At 35.2% G+C, this 20,787-nt stretch overlaps 1 long non-coding RNA gene across 1 annotated transcript in view; it reads left to right on the top strand.

Annotated features, from left to right (window-relative positions):
- Nucleotides 1-20,442, top strand: part of LOC116423015 — a 32,483-nt gene extending 12,041 nt beyond the window's left edge. The window contains exons 3-5 of the long non-coding RNA XR_004233505.1: nucleotides 14,635-14,713; nucleotides 14,818-14,944; nucleotides 20,289-20,442. This is a non-coding gene — a long non-coding RNA (uncharacterized LOC116423015). The remainder of the gene's footprint in view (nucleotides 1-14,634; nucleotides 14,714-14,817; nucleotides 14,945-20,288) is intronic.
- Nucleotides 20,443-20,787: the final 345 nt, after the last annotated feature.

Raw genomic sequence — 20,787 nt, 5'->3', positions numbered from 1 at the left:
TCTTCCCTGATTTCTCAGGAAGGTGAGAACCCCAAAAAGGAGGTGATCCCATCATCCCTGACTTCTCAGGAAAGGAGGAGAAAACACCAAAAAGGAGGTGATCACCCCCCCTTCCCCTTCTCAGGAAGAAATAAGAAAAACATCAAAGGGAAACTTGTTAGCAAGTTTCTGGGCTGAAACAACTATACACAAACTAGAAACAGCTATACACAAACCCATCAGCATGGGAGGTATTACACAAGCACATAGCAATAAAGCATAGGCTAGCAGTGATGACTCTCCCTATAGCTGGTGGAGACTCAATGTGGTGTAACAAACATGAATTGGATATGCAAGTAGTGTTATAACAACCAATATGAATCAACATGGTGTTGTAAAAGATTTCCAGAAGTCCTAGAAGGAGGGTATATAAATAACAATCACACATAACGCCTCCTGCTACAACCAAGAGATAGTCCAAAACCAATCTATTGTCCATTACTTCATGTGTCAGGGAATACAATGATCCTTGTAAGTGTTTGAAGTTCTGCAACAGTCTGTTTATGTGTTAGGGAAACCAATGATTCCTGCAGATTTTGAAGTCTTGCAAAAGTTTTATCATGAATCAGAGAATCCAGTGATTCCTGAGGGTTTTCAAGTCCTACAACAGTCTTGTCATGTTTCAAAGAATCCAATGATTCCTGAGGGTTTTGAAGTCCTGAATCAGTAACAGTTTTTGATGTCCATGACTCAATTGCCATAACTATCATGCTCTTTCAGTGGTGGGCATAATCAGTGATGGAATCACCTGATGTTTCTTGGATCTTCTCCTTCATTTCAAGGGTCTGCTCTGTCTTTCTCCAATGGACAAGATGAATAGGGCTCATGGGCACCCATCTGATTCCTTCTCCATCAGTAGAGGTACAAGAAAACCCTCTCCCCCAAGCAGTTAACCTATCTGGTCCCTTCCATTCACCACTTTCTGGATCTCTCCACATCACCTGGTGATTATCTAAAGATAGTGGAGCTGTTACTGGACATGACCCTTCCGGTGGGTTATAAAAGCTGTCTGCTGGAGCCAGTGTATCTTTGTCAAAAATCAAGAAGTTAATTGTATAAAGAGCTAAATTTAGAAGTTCTCTAGGGTTACCTGTGGCTCCCCCTTTCTTTTGTTTTTGGAGGAGTGTCTTAGTGTCTCTGTTTCTTCTCTCTACTATTGCCTGTCCTTGAGGATTAAAAAGTATGCCAGTGATGGGTAAAATCTTATACTGCACACAAAAGTGTGCAAAATGTTTAGAAGTATATGCAGGGGACAGCTGGTTGGTGAAGTGGATAGAGCACCAGCCTTGAAGTCAGGAAGACCGGTGTTCAAATCTGGTCTCAGACCACTTAACACTTCCTGGTTGTGTGAGCCTGGGCAAGTCACTTAATCCCAATTGCCTCAACAAAATAAATAAATAAATAAACAAAATAAACTTAGAAGTATATGCAGGTTGATTATCTGTTTTTATTGCTTGTGGCACACCCATAATTGCAAATGCTTGTATAAGGAATTCAGTGACCACTCTGACGTCTCTTTTGCTGCTGGTATTACAAAAGTGAATTCTGAAAAGGTGTCTACCACAATGTGGATAAAAGACAGACAGTCAAAAGATTTATCATGGGTCACATCCATTTGCCAAATTTCAATGGGTCTCAAACCACAAGGGTTCTTCCCTGGAGGGAATGTAGGAGTGTGGAAAGGAAGGCAAGCTGTACAGGCTTTTCCTATGCTCCTCTTTTCCTCTCTTATTATCCCAAATTGGAAACATAAAGCTCGAGCAGCCTGATGATATTTAGAATGAGGTTCTTGGGCTTCCTGAAATAAAGGTGTATTGAATGACATGGTTAGAAGGCTATCTGCCTTTGAATTACCATCAAAAATAGGACCTGAATATCCACTTTGAGAGTGGATGTCCAAGATATAAATCTTACCTGGATGCTTGTTCACTTGCTCTTGAAGTTCCTTAAAGAGCTGATATATATTAGAGGCTACACATTTTATTTGGCCTGTAGCAATGCTTTGTGCCACACCTACTGAATAGGCTGAATCAGATATTATATTTATATCTCCTGTATAATAAGAGCTAGAATGATTGCATACAGTTCATTCTGCAGAGTGTATTGAAAAGGAGTTCTGACTACTCTATTTATAGATAAGTCATAAGAGTATACAACACAAATATTATGTTTGGATGCATCTGTAAAGATAGTTGGTCCTTTAAGAGGAACCTTAGAAACCTTTTCTTCAAGAATCCGTGGCCAATTATGTAGTAGTCTGGTTATCTTTAATGGAGACCTGTGTGTAAAATTTGGAGCCGTGGCCAATACAATTTGCCACTCTAGGATGGTTTCACAGCATACATTAATTTGTGCATTGGTATAAAAGGTATAGATTTTGTCAAATCTTATCCCAGATAATTGCACTGCTTGCTTAATGGCCTTTAATAAAATTCTAGACACAAGCACTGGGTAAGGCTTTGTTCTGTTTGTGCTAGGAAGTTCACTTACTCTGTCACACTGTCTCCTTGATGAAGGACTGCTGTGGATGCCTCTTTTGTAGCAAAAACTGCTATTTCCAAAGGTTTTTGAGTGAGTCTTTCAACCACATTGGATAAAGCCAGTTCAACTTCTCTCAAAGCCTCTTGAGCTTCTTTTGTAAGCTGGTGTGGGGAGTTTAAAGCACCGTCTCCCCTTAAAATGTCATACAATAGTTGCAATTGATAGGTAGTCAAGCCTAATACTTGATGTATCCATTGGGTATCTCCTATTAATTTCTGAAAGTCATTTAAAGTGTTTAGCTTCTCTGTTCTTAAGGAAAGTTTTTGTACTGTAAGTACCTTAGGGTATACTTCATATCCTAAATATTGAAAAGGAGCATATCTTTGAATTTTTTCTGGATCTATTTGCAATTTGTAGTTCCTTAGTGTTTCTATGATCTTTTGTAGACATATTTCTAACATTTGCTCCTTAGATACACATCTCAATATACCATCCATATATTGTAATAACATTATTTTTGGAAGTGCTTTTCTTACTGGAGTAAGAGCAGCAGCAGCATACATTTGACACATAGTAGAGACATTTTTCATTCCCTGTGGCAAAACTGTCCATTCATATGTTTTATAAGGCTCAGCTAAGTTAACGCTGGTCACTGAAAAGGCAAATCTTTTCATATCCTCTTTATCTAGAGGGATAGAATAGAAACAATCCTTAATGTCTATAACAAAGAGTCCATTCCTAGGCAATTGAATAGGAGATAGAAGTCCAGGCTGAAGAGTTCCCATAGTTTCCATCAGTTCATTACTTTTCTTAAATCAGTCAACATCCTCCATTTTCCAGATTTCTTTCTTACAACAAATGCAGGGGAATTCCAAGGACTTAGAGGAGGTTGTAAGTGTCCTTGGTCAAGTTTCTCCTGAACTATATCTAATGAGGGCTGAATTTTATCACTAGCTAAGGGCCACTGTTCTATCCACACTGGTGTATCAGTGTTCCATTAGTTAGGAGCAGGTGAAAGTGTGGGCAGGCCTTCAACAACTGCCCTGCCTAAAAAAATGAAGTACTCATTTGTAATCCTAATTGTTATAAAATGTCTCTTCCCCACAGATTGATGGGGATTTTTTCAATTATTCAAAGGAGTAAATTCAAAGGATTGAAATCCTTCAAAAATCCATCTCAAAGGGGTAGCACTAACTTTAGCTGCTATTGATCCTCCTATCCTAGACATGTAGTTGTCTGCCTTAATCTCTGGCCAGTTACTGGACCAGTTGACACTTCTAATGACTGTACAATCTGCACCTGTCTACCAACCCTTCCAAAGGTATGTCATTTATATAGTGAGCATAGGATGATCAGCTGTAATTGCTGCAGTCCAGAATATTCCTGGATTCTGTTGCTTGGAGTTAGATTCTGGGCAACTATCACCAGATTGCCTATTAGGAGTCTGTATCAGTAAATCTGATGCTACTACTGATTCTGGTTGATAAGTCACACATTGTCTACCTGTATTAATGACTGGGATATTATCTACTCATTCCCCAGTTTCCCACATCAGTGTATGGATGAACGCTGTTTTGTAAGTATTCTCAGAAGGTGAAATGGGAAGCCTACTGTGTCTTGAGGCAAGGGATCCATAGATTGGAGAGGAACAGATTTCACCTTTCCAGGGGGTATCTTAATAGTCCTAGCTACATACAACTCTCTTCTCCCCAATTGTAATTCCTTTCTCTCATCAGGTTGCTTCCTGCCTGATTGATTATGTAATCCCTTTCTCCCATCAGATTGCTTCTTGGCTGATTGGTCATGTCTAAGTACTGAACTGATAAAGACTCTCTGGGTGTAACATCATCTGCCATCATGCCCCAAGTGTTTTTTGTTTTAGGCTCTGGGGCTGAGCCCCTCATCCCATTTCCCTGAATCAGTCTACATTCTGATGCCCAGTGCAAAACCTCTGTTACATTTTGGACATGGGGTTTTGGGTCTTGTTCTCCTACCCTGTTTTCTCACCTCTGTCTCTATGCCAACATTGAAAACATCTGAAAAGATGCCCTACTTTACCACATTGAAATTATTGATGAGTCTCTCTGGAAGTCCTTTGCCAAAAGGGACTCTGTCTTCCCATGTTCAGATCTTGGGAAGTCTTCATTACAGCCTGGGTATAAAAGGTATTTGTGCTCACTGTGGCACAGTGTCTTATGATCTCCTCTAAAGGAGCATCCTTGTGTAGTCCTAGTATAATTCTTTTACAAAGCTCATTAGCATTTTCCTTAGCAAGTTGCCTTATCATAATTTCTGTTGCTGCATTTTCACCAATAGTTTGTATGACAGCTGTCTGCAGATGTCCCACAAAATCAGCAAAGGGTTCATTTGGCCCTTGTGCTATTTTCGTGAAGGCCTCTCCTCTGTCCTGTTTACTTGAAAGAAAACCCCATGCTTTGATAGCAGCAGAAGCAATTTGCTCATATGCTGCTATGGTGTAATTAATCTGTGCTGAAGTGTCTGCATAAGAATCTTCACCTGTTAGTTGGTCACAGGCGATTTGAGTATTAACTCTAGTTTGCCTATTTTGTTGGGCTTGTATCCTACAGAGTTCACTATATTCAGAAAGCCACAACAAGTTTTGTCAAGGTTCTAAGCATGTCCTTGCTATAGATTTCCTGTCACTAGGGGTTAAAATTTCATAAGCCAAATTTTGTAATAACATTTTAATATAAGCTGATGTAGCTCCATAAAGAGTGCAAGCCTTTTTCAGGTCTTTGATGATTTATAGATTAAAAGGAGTGTATCTTCTCATTTCTTGACCTGAAGAGTTAAGATGTTTAATCACAGGGTACATTTCTATTCTCCAATCAGCTATATTCTGCCCTTCCTCTTTGGCTTTAAGTAGTACCTTTTGCAATCAAGTCATAGGAGGACCATATTAATTTGAGGGTAGGTAGATCCCATTTAATTTTTTATATCCAAAACAAATTTAAACACACATGTTGTCCTTTAGACATACTAAAATATCCACAATAGGAGGAAATAAATTTATCAATTCAATTAATGAACAGCTTTCTTCCTAAGGCTTCCCCTAGTTTATAGCAAAGAAGATTTTATTTTTTTTTTAACTCGTTAGGTATTTTTATATTTTGTCCTATTTGGTGTTCATAAATATGCCAAAATTTTCTTTTTTTGAAGTACAATAAACCAATGAAATATTTAAAAAATTATTCCAGTTTCTCTTGGTCTTATATGAACTTATATGAACTAGCTTGTTCAGGGCATATCTGGGAAGAATCAAACTTCCTTGACTTTCTCTATTTCAGGTTTGAGTCAGGCTTAAATTCAGTATTTGTGGAGGAAACTTATGACTTTTCCTTCTTTCTCACTCATATTAATTTGGTTAGATTTTGCCTAATTGTGACTTGAGATTTCACAGTAACATTATAGTTCTTGCTACTCACTTCTAGCTAGAGAGCTTGACCTATTCTGTCTGTTGTGATTCAGCTTTTGGCTAATTCAGAAGATGAGCACTTTGCCACATCAAGACCCATTGTTTTGATATACTAAAAGCTAACTAGAGATAGTCCCAGGAAGAAGACAGGTGGTTTGTCTTCAATTTTTCCTTTCTGTGTCCTTCCCATCCTTAATTGGGCTTCCCCCCACCCCCCATTACTCAACTACAGGCTTCCAATTTCCTTTTTCTCTTCTTTCTTTTGCTCTCTCAAAACTTATTCTCAGAAAATGATCTGAACAATTTAGTCATATGAAGATTTAGCGTATCCACCACTTCCCGGGATATTTGAATTACAAAGTAAATAGACATAACATTAATTGTGTGGAATTGCAAGTATAAAAAGCATAAGAGATTTGGGATTTTTTTGAGTGGTGGATACCTTAAATTATAAATAGCTTACTTATTGACTTTCTTATTCAAGACTAAAAAGAACTTACTCTTCAAATATTAGGGCCAGCCCTCTTGATAATTTGTGTCATAAAAATTAATAGCCTTTTTAATGTAGAGAACTGTCATTATATTTTAATTAAAATTTTCTTTTTTATTTTTCCAAATTCATGTAAAAATTATAAACATTCTTTTTTAAAAATTTGAGTTCCAAATTCTTTCTCTCCTTCCATCTTTACACTTCTTTAGGAAGGTAAGCAATTTGATATAGATTATACATATGTAGTCATGCAAAACATATTTCCATATTAGCCCTGTTGTAAAAGAAAACAGACTCCATTACTTCTTTCTCTGGAAATGGATGGCATTTTTCATCATAAATCTCTTGGAATTATCTTGGATCAATCATTGTATTACTGAGAATAACTAAGTTATTGCTGTTACTGTGTACATTATTCTTCTGGTTCTGCTCATTTCACTTTGCATTAGTTCATATAGGTCTCCCCAGGTTTTTTTAAACCATCTTCCTCATCATTTCTTATAACAAAATAGTATTAATTAATGTAATTAATAACCACAATTGTGTATCACAATTTACTCAGTCGTTCTCTAATTGAGAGACATTCCCTCAATTTCCACTTCTTTGACATTACAAAAAGAGCTGCTATAATTTTTTCTACATATAGTCATTTTCTTTTTTATTTTTAAAAATCTCTTTGGGATACAGACTTAAGAGTGGTATTGCTGGTTCAAAGAGTATGCAGAATTTTATAGCCCTTTGGGTATAGCTCTAAATTGTTTTTTTCTGAATAGTTAGATCAGTTCTCAGTTCTACCAGTAGTGCACCAATGCCCTATTTTCCCACATCTCCAACCTTTATCATTTTCCCTTTCTGACATATTAGCCAGTTTAATAGGTATAAAGTGGTATAAAGTGGTACCTCTTAATCATAGTGATTTAGAGCATTTTATTTTTACAAATGACTATAGATAGCTTGGATTTCTATTTTTGAAAACTGCTTATTCATATTATCTGACCATTTATCAATTGGAAAATGACTTGTGTTCATTTAAATTTAACTCAGTTCTCTATATAATTGAGAAATGAAGCTTTTACTGGAGAAACTTGCTGTAAAAATCTCTCCCCATCCCTACCTCCCATTTTGCTACTTTTCTTTTAATTTTGGCTATATTGACTTTGTTTGTGTGAAAAAAAAATAATGGGGGGGGGCAAGAAAATGGGGATTTAACAACTTTCCTGCAGTTACACAGATAGTTTAAGTGTTAAGTGTCTAATACTAGATTTGAACTCGGATCCTCCTGAATCCAAGACCAGTGCTCTATCAACTGCGCATCTAGTTGCCCCCTGCAACTTTTTTTTTTTTTTTTAATGAAATCTTTCTGTAATTTCCTGTTTTTCTTATTTGGTCATAAACACCTTATCAATAGATCTGACAGGTAAATTTTTCCATATCCTCCTTTCCCCAATTTTCTTATAATATTGCCCTTTATGTAGTCATGTGCCCTTTTCAACCTTATCTTGATATATGGTGTGAAATGTTTTTCTATACCTAGTTTTAGCCAAACTGCCTTCTAGTTTTCTCAGCAATTTTTGCTAGATAGTGAATTCTTGTTCCAAAAGTTTGCATCACTGTATTTAGAAAACACTAGATTAATTCTGTTATTTATTAGTGTGTATTATGTATCTAATCTAGAAAATGGATAATATATTGGTGATACTGTATATGGTTATTCAGTTTTGGTCATCATCTATCCATTTGGAACATGTTTGGGTTGAGCTTACCATCTCTGGGTTGCTATGGTGGTATCACTTTGCCAATGATATATGCTTAATTGAAGCCCTCCAGTTAGAGACTACTTAATTTTTAGAATCTCTTAGCTCCTTTATTGTCCCTGTAAAGTTTTGATATATTTTGGGAAAGCTCATGTTTCTTTTTTTTTTCCCCAATGGAGCAGCAGCTTTTATTTTTCCACAATGAATTGTTTATAGCTGTGTTCTTTAGCAAAAAGGAAGTTATCTTGGGTACTTGGATAAGGATTGCAAAAGTCAAACATTCCTTCTTCCCCTCAATTTTGATCCTTTCATCTCAGTCTCCAGTTCAACTGAACAAATCCTTTATCTCAAAGAAGGCAATTCACCCTTTCTTTCTTCTACCTATCTGTAGATAGGTAAAAGACATCAAACCCTTTGAGGTTTTGTTAGCCAATAGTGTTATCTCATTTCAAAACTAAGAAATAAATGTAAAAATCTTGAGAAAAATAGAAAAAATTCAGGAGGCCAGAAGGGATGGATTGAAAGGGAAAGAGAGAGTGAGGAATATATGTATGTATACACACATAGATGTGTATACACACTTATGTGTGTGTGTATATATATATGTGTGTGTGTGTGTATGTATTTATATAAGGAGGCACTTTGTGTGTGTGTGTGTGTGTGTGTATGTGTGTGTGTATCACCTAGAATACTCAGCTCTCTACTGGAGAGAGGGAAGGTGGAAAGACCAAGACATTTCCATCTCACTTCCCTGCTCATACGTGACCAATACTGCAGAATTTACTAAGCATGATTCACCTTTGGATTGTCTCTGTTTTTGCTGTTGTTATTGTTTATTAGTTTGATTGTTTGGCTCTGGATAAGCACTGGGCTTACACCGACAATAATAATTACTCCTTCAGCCATTTCACTATGTTTCTTTTGATATCTTCCTTGCCAAGGCTTTCTCCTTTTTACCAGTTACTGCTGAGTAGCCTGTCAAAGAAGAGTCCAAAGAGGCTAAAGACTGAGAAATTTTAAAAATACTGACTGGCAGAACTTTGGCTATTATTCAAATCTGTAGCTTTTTTGGGAAGGACCCCTAAATCGGGCCTATTATAATAGTTACTGTAATAAATGTAATGATGTGTAGTCTTCAAGTGCACTTTCAGCAACAGTTTCAAGCAGGGCCAGTGTGACTGAATTCCCTGAGGAAAGATAGTACAAAATGTAACCACTCTATTTATTCTCTGTTGTATCTGTCAATGTAGCTTTATTAGTAAGGTACAGAACTACAAGAAACTCAGTTTGATAAATAGCTATGTATAAATAGTCTAGGACAGGTAGATAAATAATCTAACAGGGGTCCTCAAACTTTTAAAATAGGAGGCCAGTTCACTGTCCCTCAGACTGTTGGAGGGCCGGACTATAGTAAAAACAAAAACTTTGTTTTGTGGGCCTTTAAATAAAGAAACTTCATAGCCCTGGGTGAGGGGGATAATCGTCCTCAACTACTGCATGTGGCCCGTGGGCCATAGTTTGAGAACCCCTGGCCAGATCTCCTGATCCTAGGTCAGATAGGTCTAATATAGGTTTTGTCCTCATATCAGTTGTCCCCTTAATAAAGAGATTTAAGTTGATTACATAGTCAAAATACCTGATAATGAACTTGATTTAAGGGAGTAGGTAAATAGCAGACAGAGAGAGAGAGACAGACAGACAGACAGACAGACACACACACACACACACACACACAGACAAAGAGACAGAGACAGACAAAGACCGAGTCAGACAGACAGACAGATGGAGACAGGCAGAGACAGAGAAAGATGAAAACAGAAAGACAGAGACAGAGAGAGACAGAGACCAACATTCGACAGAACGAAAGAGATACAATAAGACAAAGACAGAGAGAGACAGAAACAGAGAGATACAAAGAGCAAGAGCGACAGAGAGACAAAGAGATGGACATAGACACAGAGACAGACCCAGAGAAAGGGAAGAACAGGGGAAGAGGCAAATACAGAGGGAATTAAGACAGGAGCAGAAAGAGAGAATGATAGCAAGCATTTTTTTATACTCCATGTTATAGAAATTTTAAGAATAGAAATGAGGGAAGTAATACGACTTGAAAGTCATCATACTCAAAGGTGGGAAGGGAGTTACCTTTTGCATTCAGATAAAGAATAGTCTTTCCTTGCTGAGAGTTTTAGAGGTGGAAAGTAGGTTCCTAGGTCATAAGCTAAGGTCAAGATAAAGTATTTTATACAATGATTCCTTTGGAGGTCAGTAGGAAGAAATCCTTTGCCTAAGCCACTGAACTGCTGCACCATATAATTGAAGACCAGGAAAATAAATTCCAGAGCTTTAATGCAGCTCAGAGTAGTCAAGTTCATAAAAGAGTAAAACTAAGTTATTATGAAAGTTTAAGTCAGGCAGAAGAAAATGAACCAGGAGAGAATCTTAGCAGAATAAGCTGAATGTTCTGTGTTTGATGCTTAGGAGAAGGTTTAAACTGTAAGAATCTGCCAGGTTTCATTATTTTACCCTTTTCTATCAATTAATTTCTGACCCTTTTCTTCCATTTTATCTTTCCCCTTAGTGTTTTGTGGTAATTTAAATCCAAGTAGTTAAAAATGAATAAACTATCCTCCAGGCTAGTGACAGATATGGCAGATTTTAATACTGAATTTGGTGCAGTGATTTTTGAAAGATGATTGAGAATAGGATAAGATACCAAAGTGATGGAGAAAAACAAATATCCTACTTTAAAAAATAAAAGGAAAGGCATGTGCAACCATAGGCAAGTGAGCTAAACAGAGATTTCTGGTAAAGTTTTACAACATATTATTAAAGGACAGAGAGGATTTGTGAGCATTTAGAAGCAATGTTATACTGTAAATAGAGAACTAGACTTAAAATCAGGAAAATTTAATGCAACTCGGACAGTCAGTAGCTGTCTAATATTGAATGAATTATTTACCCACTCTGAGCCGCAATTTCTTCATCTGTAAAATGAGATAGATGAACTTGATACTTTTTTTGCTACCTTCCAGTTGTCTGGCTTTAAGTAGAGGCAATCACTAAATAATAGTTGACCTAACTTCAGTAAAGCCTTTGACAAAGTTTCTAATGATACCCTTGTAGTCCCAAAAAGGAGAGATGGAAGCTGGATGAAAGCACAGTCTGGTATATTTATCATCATTTAAATAAAATATCTGGTTCTAAGAAATCTGGATCTATTTCATGGATCAGTGTCAATGTAAAAGGAGATCTCTAATGGAGGGTTATAGAGATAGGTCCTTGGTCCTGTCATTCTGTCAATGACTTGAATAAATACATTGTTGATAGCTATTTTATTAATTAGATTTACAGATGACACAAGATTGAATGGGATAGCTAATTAGACCATGGAGTCAAAAGTGACTCAACAGGCTAGGAAGATAGAATGAATCTAAGAAGGTAAAGTTCAACAGAAACAAATATGAAATACTTTACTTGGATTTAAAAATTTGACCTGCTTGTGTACATAGCTGGGTAATAGTTTATATGAAATCTCGGGATTTCAATATTGTGATGTGGCAGCTAAAAGTTGAGACAATTTTAGGTTGTATTAAGATGTAGGGAAGCTAGGTAGTATAATGGAAAGACCAACAGGCCTGGATTCAGGAAAACCTCAAATAACTACTTCCTATTTGACTCTGAGTAAGTTACTTAACCCTGTTTGCCTCAGTTTTCTCATCTGTAAAATGATCTGGAGAAGGAAATGGAAAATTACTCCAGCATCTTTGTCAAGAAAACCCTGTGGGGTCAACAAAGAGACAGACACAACCAAAAAATAATAACAAAGAAGGTATGATTTCAGAACCAGGGAAGATGTTATATATAGTATATTAATATTAGCAATATTAATAATTAAGAATATAGAATATAAGACATAGTATAATAAAACTAGTTAGAACACATCTGAAATATTGTATTGAGTTCTGTACACTATATTTTAGGAAGAAAAATGATAAACAACAGTTCATCCAGAGGAGTGCAACCAATTTGGTGAACAGACCTGAGAACAAACCTGGCTTTTTTCTCCTTTTGGCCCAAGTACAAAACTAAGAAGAATGAATAGAAGTCTCAAATGGCAAATTTTAGATCAATGTAAAGAAAAACTTCCTCACAATTACAGCTATAAAAAAAGTTGGAAGAGAATGGCTTTCTCTTCATTGTAATCTATCTACCTAAGAGTGGATGATTACTTATTTTTTTATTTAATAGCCTTTTATTTACAGGTCATATGTATGGGTAACTTTATAGCATTAACAATTGCCAAACCTCTTGTTCCAATTTTTCACCTCTTACCCCCCACCCTCTCCCCCAGATGGCAGGATGACCAGTAGATGTTATATATATTAAAATATAAATTAGATACACAATAAGTATACATGACTAAACCGTTATTTTGCTGTACAAAAAGAATCAGACTCTGAAATATTGTACAATTAGCTTGTGAAGGAAATAAAAAATGCAGGTGGGCAAATATAGGGATTGGGAATTCAATGTAATGGTTTTTAGTCATCTCCCAGAGTTCTTTCTCTGGGCGTAGCTGGTTCAGTTCATTACTGCTCCATTGGAGATGATTTGGTTGATCTCATTGCTTAGGATGGCCAGGTCCATCAGAACTGGTCATCATATAGTATTGTTGTTGAAGTATATAATGATCTCCTGGTCCTGCTCATTTCACTCAGCATCAGTTCGTGTAAGTCTCTCCAGGCCTTTCTGAAATCATCCTGTTGGTCATTTCTTACAGAACAATAATATTCCATAATATTCATATGCCATAATTTGTTCAGCCATTCTCCAACTGATGGGCATCCACTCAGTTTCCAGTTTCTAGCCACTACAAAGAGGGCTGCCACAAACATTCGTGCACATACAGTTCCCTTTCCCTTCTTTAGTATCTCTTTGGGATATAAGCCCAGTAGTAACACTGCTGGATTAAAGGGTATGCATAGATTGATAACTTTTTGAGTATAGTTCCAAATTACTCTCCAGAATGGTTGGATTCGTTCACAACTCCACCAACAATGCATCAGTGTCCCAGTTTTCCCGCATCCCCTCCAACACGGATGATTACTTATTAAGGATACTCTAGTCAGGATTGCTGTTAAGATACCATTTGGACTAGGTGATCTAATTTCTATTCAAGCTTAGAGTTTTTTGTGATTTCTTTTTAAAACCTCAAAGAAGATGGGATTTTTATTATTGGAGAATAAGAGAAAATAATTAACATAGTCCTTCCCTTATAACAGGTCTCATGTTTAGGAAATTTCTAAAAGCCAGGAAACATCTGAGCACTAATTTTGTTAGAAAACGTCCCTATCTTATTCTTTTTTTTTTTTTTTCATTGTCCCTATCTTCATGAAGGATACAATTTAGTGATTTTTCATGATGATAATTTGTTCCTTGTATAATTGGAAAAGACAGTGATACTTAATGGTAAAAAAGGCAGCATTAAAAGATTTGCATTTGATCACTGATATGATACTTAATATCTGTGTGACCAAAAGCAAGTTAGTTTTCTCATCTGTAAAATGGAAGTAATGATAACTATGTAAGTAATTATGACTATGCTATAGGATTAAATGTGAGGATAGATAATACTTAGTAAACTTTAAATAAGCATGAATCCTAAATAACCATGAAATAGTAACATTTTGGTTTTGCTTCTTATCAATAATTTTATTTTATAAGGAATTTCCTCCATCAAATTGTAGCATTAAGGAAAACTTGATTCTAAAACAAAATATCAGGAAAAACATGCAACATTTGTTATCTGTTCTCAAAACCAAAAGACTTTAAGGCACAAATAAATCATAAAGACCTCCATTAATATTCATAATATATTAAACTAACACAGATAAGTTAAATTCCATATTTATTATGGTATTTTATAAATACATTCATTATGCTATGATAAACTATATTTAGAGCAAGGGTGTGCCTCTGAAGCAGAACTTGTTTCCCCAGAATTATAAAGTTTACTTTCTTATATAAACAAGAAAAACAGTATACTTAATAAAAAGTTTGCTGCCTTCAGAGGCAAAAGTCAACAACCTGTATAACTAAGTATGAAGGTTAAAAACAGTTTTTCAGGTAGAACTATATTTAAATTGTATAGAATTAGCACACAATTAACAGAATACTCAAAAAATAATTTTAAATGGCATATGCTTTCTTTCTTGGAAAGCTGTTCTTAATTTTTAATTAATACTGTGAAACATCCTTGAGAGAATTCATAATGAATCCTTAAAACTTTAAATGTTTTCTTGGCATGGATGCAATGTGAGAAAAGCAAATTTAGAATGGATCCCTAATGAGTTGCCTTTCCTTGCATTTTTAACCAAAACTATGCTTTTGAAAGCTTATTATTTCCTAACTCCATATATTAATTCTTGCAGAAACGCAGCTTAATAAGATGGCTTGAACATAGACTACCAGAGTTACCAGATACCTTAGAGGTCTAATTGCCTATCTAAGGTAGGAATCCCATCAATATTTTTTTCTGAAGGAAAAAGGAAAAACGACTGTGCTCCCATTAAGGGAGAACTCACTTTCTGAACTTTTCCATTTTTTATCTACAGCTATGATTTCCAGATGACCGCATCTTGGGACCAACTTTTCTGATTAGTGAGTTTCTCATTCCCACTGCCACTTTATGAAGTGTCTCTAATCGTCTCTTTCTACTCTTCAAACTTCAACCCTTCCTTGGTAAGACCCTTGCCGCTTGAGACACCTCTGCCTTCTAAACCTTTCCCCTTTCCAACTTTTCTATAGAATGTAAGTTCCTTGAGGCGGGTTATTTTTTGGAATTTGTATAGTCAGCATTTAACACAGTGGTTAGTTAGCACCTAGTAAGTCCTTAATAAAAACTTTTATCTATTATTTATAGCTCTTTTTATCTGCAGAAAAATCCTATTATCATCATATAAATGCTATATTGTTGCTACTAATAGCTAGCTTTCTATAGTGCTTTGAGGTTTGCAAAATTTTAATGTTTAGGAAACATTTTACATGTAGGCTCTAAATTGAACTATGCAACAACTGTGTCCATTAGGTGCTATTATTCTCTCCACTTTACAGAAAAGAAAATTGAGGTTGAGAGAGATTGTGACTCAAGTATGGGCACATATTTAGTAAATATTTGAAGTAGGATTCAAACTCAGATCTTCCTGATTCCAAGTCTAGCATTCTATCTACTACTTTAAACCTATGACTATGTTTGAAGAACTTTTTGACATTGTGAACTGGGTTACAGAAGGAAGCCTTCCTTTGAGAAGGCATCTTACCAATTAAGACTGTTGTCTTCTGCAAATTTTCCTAGTGCCCATTAGATTTCTCTTTTTAAATTCTATCACAATCTATTTACTTATCTGTATATATGCCATATCAACCCTACACCCTCAATAGAATGTAAACTTTTTAAGATTAAGGATTCGTTTAAAATATTTATAGTCTTGGTACTTAATACAGTGCCTTGAGATAGTACAGGATTAATAAATGTTTATTGAATGGAATGATGATTTGTTGGGCCCAATTCATGTCAGTAATCTTAGCTCTATAGGTCAGCTGGGAACTAGATAATTCTCTTAGTCTAGAAACTGGAAAAATATAGAAGGACCATTAAAGGACATGGATTTTGAAAAGTAGTCATTTCTTCTGGTGGGCATAGGCTCAAGAAAATCATGGTGAGAAACATTTCTAACCACATGCTCTCTAGGGCAGAATCAGGTCTAACTGCCCATCTAGGCAGCAATGATGCACTGCTTTACTTCATGTAAAGGAAGAAGTAGCCTTAATAGCCAGCTAGTAAATCAGCTTCAGGCATAGCAACTAAAGAGCTTTATTTATTGTTATGACCTCTGTTGTAATGAAAATTTACAAAGCTGTAGATTTCAATTCAACATGGGGAAAAACCTTCCTCCTAAAAATTAGACCTATTCAATAATGGAATGAGATGCCTTGGGGAATTAGTGCCTTGCCCAGGGTCACCCAGTCTGTATATCTCAAAGGCAAGACTTTAACCAAGGTCTTCCTGGCTTTATGGCTGGCACTTATTCACACACACACCCCACTGAATAAATACAAACCAATTTCTAGAGGGTGGTAGAACACTGACAATTGGGGAATCTGAAAGGGCTTCATATAGACGATGGCATATAAAGTGAGGCTTGAATAGCATTATCTAGTTTAAGAGATTTAATTCAGAAGAAAGAAAACCCCACTTTTGGAGGGAAATCAGGGCAAAAGGGAGGAAACAGGAAACAGAATGTCATATATGTACAGAATAGCAGATTGCTTGAAACATCAAGTGCACAAGAGGGACTAAAATCAGGCTAGAAAAACAGATTGAAGCCAGATTTGAAAGAGCTTTAAATGCTAGAAAACTTACAAGAATATAGGTCCTTTTTTCTTCAAATAGCTGTAATGTTTAAAAAAAAGAAAGGAAGAAATAAAAACATGTGGATGTTCAAATGTTAAGCATAATGGACTTGATAGTAAGAGTCTCAGATCTTAGTCTCATGTCTACTTAAGAGTATATTAAATATAAACTCCATCCTAACAAGATAAGGTATGTCTGAGCAAATTAGGCAAGGAAGATAAAATACTACTTATCTATCCTGACATCACTTTACACTGATAAGAGCCTTTGTAGCCTTAAGCAGCTGTTACTGAGGTACATTAAGCATGGGCTGAAAGAACATCAGGCCCCAGTGAGATTGTAGCATTGGTGTTTGGTGGTAGGTCAAATTCATTTATAATTTTATGGAGTGAATTCTTTAAGATATTTTCCATAATCTGGTTATAAGAATGATAGACAAGTGACCCATTGGGCTCCAAATACAGTGATAAAACTGTAAAAACTCTCTTTGAGGACTTGGAAAAAGTCATTGTGCAGTTAGAATACAGAAAGATTAGTCAAAGTTGTGTGATGGGAATTAAATGTAGATATCACTGTTCCTTCTCCAGTGTCTGATCCTTGGTCTTAATTCTAAAATGACACAGTATTCTTTTGTTATCTTCTAGTCTTGGATGTCTATCAGTCCCTTCCCTAAAATATAGCATCTGCTTAGATTAAAGTACTTTCCTCATGATCCTCTTTCTCTCCCCTAGTCAAAAATGTTTATAGGCATTATATATCATGCAAATGATAACATTGTTTTGACATGAGTGCCAGCACCAAATTAAAAGCAAAAGCTATGAATAAAAAAAAGAAAAATAGCCATTGCCCTTAAGGAACTTACAATCTAATGAAAAAAGCAATATAGGAAAGGAAGCCGAAGTGTATTTGGGTGGGAGAGGGCTTTTTGCTCTAAAGAATAATATTCCTGGAGTTGGAAAACAGGCAGAGCAGCAGCTGGTTTTCCCAAGGAGAAAAAGAAAAAGTAGAATCTCAATTTTGGATAATTACTTATCTATCTCTATGTTTCAGTTTCTCTATCTATAAAATAAGGATAATTGTATATGTCTACTTGTGAGAATAAAATGAGATTATGTGAAATTATTTTTTAATGGAAAAAGTGTAATGGGATGATGCTTACAAAAAGTGAGCAGAATGATATGGTGGCAAGAGTGTCAGACATAGATCTTCAGATCTACTGAGCTAAAAACAAACACAATAGAAAGAGGGAGAATCTGCAAATGTTAATTCCATAATGTCAAAATGACTAGTATTCTAGAGTGGAAACAGGAGGTGATCTTGGGGTTCATCCCTCATTTTAAAAGTGAAGAAATTGAGAAATAGAGAGAGAGAAAGTAGCGTGTTCAAAGTAGTGAAAGTTATAAGTATCAGATTTGGTTGTCTGATTTTATATCCAGTATTCATTTCAGAACAGTGGGTCATGAGACCACCAAATTCTGTTCAAGTACAGAACTCAATAGTAGGGGCCAATGACCATTCTTACTGAAAGCATTAATAACAATCTGGAGCTATATGGAATGGCCTGTTGATGATAATGATGATGAAGAAAGGAATAAAGTTTTTATCATTTCAGTCTTTCCTCTTTTGTTCAACCTTTTCCCCCTTCGAGTACTTTCCTTTTCCATTTCCTAATCCAGGTACCAAGAGTTCCTTCATAATATGTTTCTTCACCATATATGAAAATTTCATTCAGATTCATATTTAAAAAATTTAATACAATGTTTATTTTGCATATTTAAAAAGGATCTACAGAGAGAGAAAGAAAAAAAGATGATAAATGATGGGATTTCAGGTATCCATATTCTTTCTTTTACAAGAGGATGGAAAATCTTTTTAGGACTCCTTAAATAATACTGGATATGTGACAGTCTACTCTAGGCTGGTTCAAGAAATTTATTTTTAAAAAAGACTTGATACATGTAGGCCTAATTATTATTTTGCTTTTTAATTATGTATTGAAATTGCACTATATTATTCTTCCAATAGATGGCAGTGTTATACTATCTACTCTGGATTTGAGAAGCAAGTATATTTTAAGTCTGAGCAAATGATATTAACCTATTTTTAAAATCTGCCTTTCTTATGTTTGGGGCATTGTGAATGTAAAGCAAATTGTAGCATTCCATCAGAAAGAGTCCCAGTTCAAGCAGTTTTCACTGGTACGGTGCAAAAGAGGGGAAAAATAGCATGTTAAAAAGAAGGAACAAGATATAGAATTGAGTCATGTCCATGGTGCTAACCTGGTAGTGAAGTAATTTTTTTTTTTTCTTTTTGAAATCATACAAAATAAAATATGGAAATATTTTTAATTAAATGAAAGACATATGGCATTTTGTAATTATAACTCATGAAGTTCAGTAATTTAAACAGCAGAATTCAGCTATGGGATTTAAAAAAAAAACAGCCAAAAGATGCTATACTAAAAGCAATTTATATTCAGTGCTGTTTTTCAGTTTTGTTGTACCAGTGTTTTTCAAAGAACACAAATTCTATGGCACTCACTATAGCCCAGAAAATACAGTACCTTGAGAATCCCTTCCTCATTCTTGACTCTACAACACTGTGGAACTAACCAAGGACATTGGGTAGTATTATGATTGTAACTGCTGAAAATAAAGGATAAGGAAATCAGTATTCATGAAAGAGTGCTCATATTTAGACAGAATTATAATTTTCCCTTTTCTTTTCATGATGAAATAGGAGATATTTTTGATAGAATAATTTCAAAACGTTGAGTAAGTAATGGATTGAAGGAATGTCTAGTATGGTATCTTTGTATTTTGAGTGTGATAAAGCAGCAGCATGATATAATATGCCAGGAGTATAAGCAACCTTTGATGACTCTAGCACCATTTCTTCATTAGCCCATCTTGCCTAGACCGTAAAATCTTTTTACATATATGGAGGAGCTTTTATACTTTGCAAACATAGTGGCCAGAATATTGTTTTCCATCTTATCTTTTTATAGATATAAGGGACATCAACTATATGTAGGCAGAAATGTTTTAATTCATGTTTTCTAAATGTTTTCTAAACTCACACACAGGATATATTTGCCTAAATTTTTCTTCTACTTGAGTTTCCAAATAATGAAAAATAAAAGAAAACTCAAGTTGTATTAAATTAGTCAAGCCATCTAGTCCAGTATTCTATCTCACTGAGAAAAGTATCTATGAGATTGCATGGTTGACTTATATGGCATCAATTTAAAAAATCAGGCTTCATTTGTGGTTATCTCACTCAAAATTAGTCAGATTCTATTTAAAATTATTCAAATTTCTAACCTCTTTTCATAAGGAATTCCATGAATTTACTATGTGCTACTTAATATAAAATTTTTGCTTCAAAATTATTTTTGTCCAAGTTTCAAGAGTAGTGTATAGTTCTAATATTTTAGAATTTTATAAAATTCATGATGCTTCATTTATTTCCTTTATGATTCTGTAGTCTATCCTTTATGATACTGTAGTCTATCTTTCATACTGCCTCTTAGCTCTCATTTTTCTAGACTAGTGGATTGATTTGTACAGTTTGTCTTCATTCTCAAGTCCTTTTATCCATCTCCTTGATTATTTTAGTTCCTTTTCCATACTGAATGCTCTCCAGTTTCATTATATTTTTCTTGCTATTTAGGGACCAGAACTCTTCACCCAATTCCAAAGGCAGATGAACACTGGTTTTGACTTTTTTTAAAGTAAGAAAATACTTTATGTTCTTTTTCTTATGATGCTTGGCATTTATTAGTGGTTTTGGCCATATCTATTTATAGGGTTCATCTTGCAGAAATAGTCTATATTATTCTTTGGTCAGGTTCATAAGCTTTGTTGATAATTACAGGTTTGTCATTGTATTTGTATGCTTGGATTATTTTTCCTTCAATGTATGTAAAACTCATTTGTCATTTTTTTGGTCTATTCCCACTTTTTTTCCTTCAGAATTTCTGTACAATTTTACCCTTTTACATTAGCATTTCATTGAAAGTGGATCAGTAGAAGAGGTTAGAGACACGAGACATAATAGTCAATAACTATAGCAATCTAGAGTTTGGTAACCCAAAGACTCCAGATTTTGGGATAAGAAATCATGATTTGACAGAAATTGCTTGGAAAATAGCATGGCAGAAAACCAAGCA

Source organism: Sarcophilus harrisii, chromosome 3 (genome assembly GCF_902635505.1).
Source record: "Sarcophilus harrisii chromosome 3, mSarHar1.11, whole genome shotgun sequence".
NCBI lineage: Eukaryota > Metazoa > Chordata > Mammalia > Dasyuromorphia > Dasyuridae > Sarcophilus > Sarcophilus harrisii.
This window is presented reverse-complemented; position numbering and strand designations above follow the sequence as displayed.